We start from the raw sequence: 3,933 nt of genomic DNA on the forward strand, positions 1-3,933 counted from the left end.
AACGAACAAACATTAATATTAGTTAAATATTTTTCTTTTAATTTATGTAAAAACATAAACAACTTTTATTCAAATCTTAAAATTCTTTATCTAAACATTTAACTAATCTAATAAAAAAATTAAATATCAAGTAAAAAATTTACCTCAACAACTAAATTTATAATTCAATCCAAAACCTTTTACATAAATTTTAAAAACTAACACAAATCTACTCCTCTAATTTCAAATTTTTAAATATATGTTCCATCTATTTATACCATTAACAATATTTTTTTATAACTTACCTACATTAAACAAAAATTGAAATACTTTCCTTAAAACTGAAATAAATTTTACAATAATCATCCACTAAAAACTTACACTAACTTTAAAATTAATATATTTTCCCTAATTTACAACACTGAAATAAATTTACAATAATCATCCACTGAAAACTTACCTACACTAACTTTAAAATTAATATACTTTCCCTAATTTATAAAGCTGAAATAAATTTAGATGAATAGCCCGCTCAATATCAATGCCATATATATTAATCCTTCCTCTACTCAATACAATGTATAAATCCTTCGTCTTCAATACAATTTAAGAAAATATTTTTTTGCTACCTGAAAGACAAAGATAATAAATGCTTACCTAATAGGCATAGACGCTGAGCACAGGAAAGCTTTATTTCCAATCCCATAACAAAGTAAATGCGCCCTAATATGGCACTGATATAATATGTCGTGTGGTGATGAGAGGAAAAAAAAATAACGATGTATTATATCGTATTATATCAGCCACATATTAAAACATATTTACTTTGTTATGGAGTTGGAAATAAGACTTTCCCTGAACACCTACCCAAAGATTTTAGGTTTCTCATGATATATTGCACCAAACCCAACCCTAAAGATACTTTCCACAATACAAATGTCTGCAGTGTGTATCATTGTATTTGCAATTCTTGTGCTTCAAAAATTGAGCAGTGTACTATGGACGGAGGCAACCTTGCAAAAGAAAGTGAATCCCACCTACTATGGACGTGGACACAGGCCTCTTACAAAGCAAAGAAAGCGAACCCCGCTTACTTTTTTTCATAAAAATGAATGAAAAAGCTACAGCATTTAATATGGAAATTCCTAAATGAATGAAAAAGGCTGCAGCATTTAATATGGAGATTCATAAAATATATGAAAAAGCTGGAGCATTAAACATGGAAAATGAGTTACATATGTTGAAACACCAACCGATTCAGGGATGCTACTCATGGACCAATGAGGACCGTTCTTGCAGAGTTACCAACAAACCATTCTTCATGGCCAGAATTAGCGACAGCTTCGGCTTCACCACCTGATTTTCCACGACCCGAACGTGAAATCTCCTGAGAATCCCAGCGGCCGCGGCCTTCATCTGCAGGTACGCCATGTCCTTCCCCAGGCAAGTCCTCGGCCCTGCGTTGAACGCCAAGAACTTGTACATGGACTCCTTCTTCATCCTCAACTGCCCGTCGGCGCTCACATCAATCCATCGCTCGGGCTTGAATTCGAGACTGTCGGGTCCCCAGACGCTCTGCATGCGGCCCAGAGCATAAATGTTGTACACAAACTTCATCCCGGGCTCGATGCAGGTCCCATTAGGCAGCACATCTCGGTGCAAAACCCCTTTGTGATCATTGGGAACCGAAGGGTACAGTCGCAGAGTCTCCGTCAGTGTTGCGTGTAAATATATGCAGTCTTGGAGCTCTTTCGCTGTGAAGGGCTCCATTTTTTGTGAGCTGCTTCTTTGATTTAATATTGCCAAGAGTTCTTGAAAAACTTTTTCTTCGACCCGGGGATGGCGGGAAAGCAACCAGAAAAACCAGGCTAGGGCAACCCCGGAGGTGTCGCGCCCCGCTATCACAAAATTCAGCACCATATCTCGAAGAAACTGGTGGGAGCCGCTGAGCTCCTCTGCCTCAAATTGGAGCATGAAACAAGCCAGCAGATCTCTGGTGCCCCCTCTGGAAATTATTATTTCCTTTTTCTTGAAATCTATGAGATCGTCGACGAAACCCTTCAAGATTTTTAGGGCATCCTGCATCCGTCTCTCTTTCCCCAATTTCAAGAAACGCAGAAACTTCCAGAAAAGCCGCGGGGTAATCTGTCTGTAAAACGTGGCCTCAACACATTCATCAAACGCCTTGGCGAACGGAATCTGCGGCATATCCACTGCAAGGCACCCGAGATTTTTCCCGAAAACCACACTGCAAGTATTATCAAACGTATAACGAAGAAACACGTCCTGCAAATCCAGTGCTAGGGTTTTTTCCGCCGCGTCCGCGAGCACCGGTATCAACCTCTTCTCCACAGTCTGCGACACCGCCTCCGCCATGAACTGACGAAAGCTCCGCGAGTTGAAGTGAAGGCTCGACATCTTCCTCTGCTCCCTCCACCCCTCGAAATCTGCATTAAAGATCCCATCGCCCAGCAGATCATGAAACTCTTCATAAAAATCCTGGCCCTTGGGGAAATTCGAGAAGTTGGTCTTTAAAACGTACTCTATAATCTCTGGATCACACGACACGATAGCGTCGAGGTTGCTCCGCCATGGGCCCTTAAACACATGTGTGCCTCCACTGTCTCTCAGCATATCTACTCCCCAGTCATATAATCGTTGCAGGTTCAGTATCAGAGATGGCAGCATGCCCACCAGAGGCCATATTACAGCTGCTTTTGAGTTTCTCTGTAACCATACATTGAGAGCCATCAAGAACCCTAATATCACACCCACCTTCATCCATGTCCAATCTTCCATAACACCCAATATCAAAGCCCACACCCTCAATACTTTCTCCTCCATCACCAAAGACCTAAATAACTCACTGTAATCTTCCATCTTGATCTCAGCTCTGAACACCTAAATACTCCAGCCTGCCAAACGATATACGATCTGCTACATATCTTACCAGCTGTTTGTGATCTGCTGGACAACCAATTAATGGCCACTTACACAATTGACCAAACCTGGGAAGTAAATTTAATTGCCAACGTGGTACAGATTTATGTTTTCCACGAGCTTAGCAAATACCATCTCTCTCCAGTGTGCCCCTAATGACAAGGAGAAGAAGCCAGCTAACACAAACTAAAGATTCAAGATAATTTGGAGCTTGCCAACTATTGAGTGGGTATTGTTTCATTCAATTTTCTGCGAAATTTGCATACAACATTTATTGACCATGGCCTAAATTATTCCTGCTTGATCGATACAATATTAGTAATCAGGACATTACATCTGACTCCTAACGGGCAACCAATTGCTTTAATAATTGATTATTCAACAGAAGATGCAAAAAGAAATGAAGAGGTATAGATTTGCTGAGAAAGTATCATTATCACTGCTCTGAATTGGCTTTTGGTATTTTTAATTAGGTTTGCTGTGTGAGTGAGCGGTTTTGGTAATCAATTATCACTCTGTTATACCGCATTTTCATTTAATACTATTCTGGAGTGGGCATATGCTGTAAGATATTTGAGCAATTAATGTCTACACTAGATTTGGAACAATTTATATTTCACCATGTAATATTTAATGCTGAAATCTTGCATAATAACAAAGTAGTTATTAACCATGAATGCATGTAATATTTAATGCTGAAATCTTCTATAATAATAAAGTAGGTATTAACCATGAATGTTATTATTATTTTATTTAAATGTATAATATTTTTAACAACTTATATTATAGGGCAATTCCTATTTCCACTTTTATAGCATTATAAATGCCCTCTGACATACGAGTGAAATAGCGTCCTCTCTCTCCACGCTCCATTCATTTATTCACGTATTGTTACTCAGAAAACGAACCCTATTTCCCTCACATATCAGAAAACATTTATATTAAATAACATTCCCCTGCATTACACGTTCATTCATACTATCCTTCGGTGAATGGTTGCCATGAATATATGGT

The 3,933-nt window shown here is 38.7% G+C and overlaps 1 pseudogene; it reads right to left on the reverse strand.

Moving 5' to 3' along the window:
* Window positions 1–562: 562 nt before the first annotated feature.
* Window positions 563–2,954, reverse strand: LOC149267194 (cytochrome P450 86B1 pseudogene; annotated as a pseudogene).
* Between the last annotated feature and the right edge of the window lie 979 nt (window positions 2,955–3,933).

Source organism: Pinus tabuliformis, chromosome 6, assembly GCF_031772625.1.
Source record: "Pinus tabuliformis cultivar Carrire ecotype Pingquan chromosome 6, CPIR1, whole genome shotgun sequence".
Taxonomy (NCBI): Eukaryota; Viridiplantae; Streptophyta; class Pinopsida; order Pinales; family Pinaceae; genus Pinus; species Pinus tabuliformis.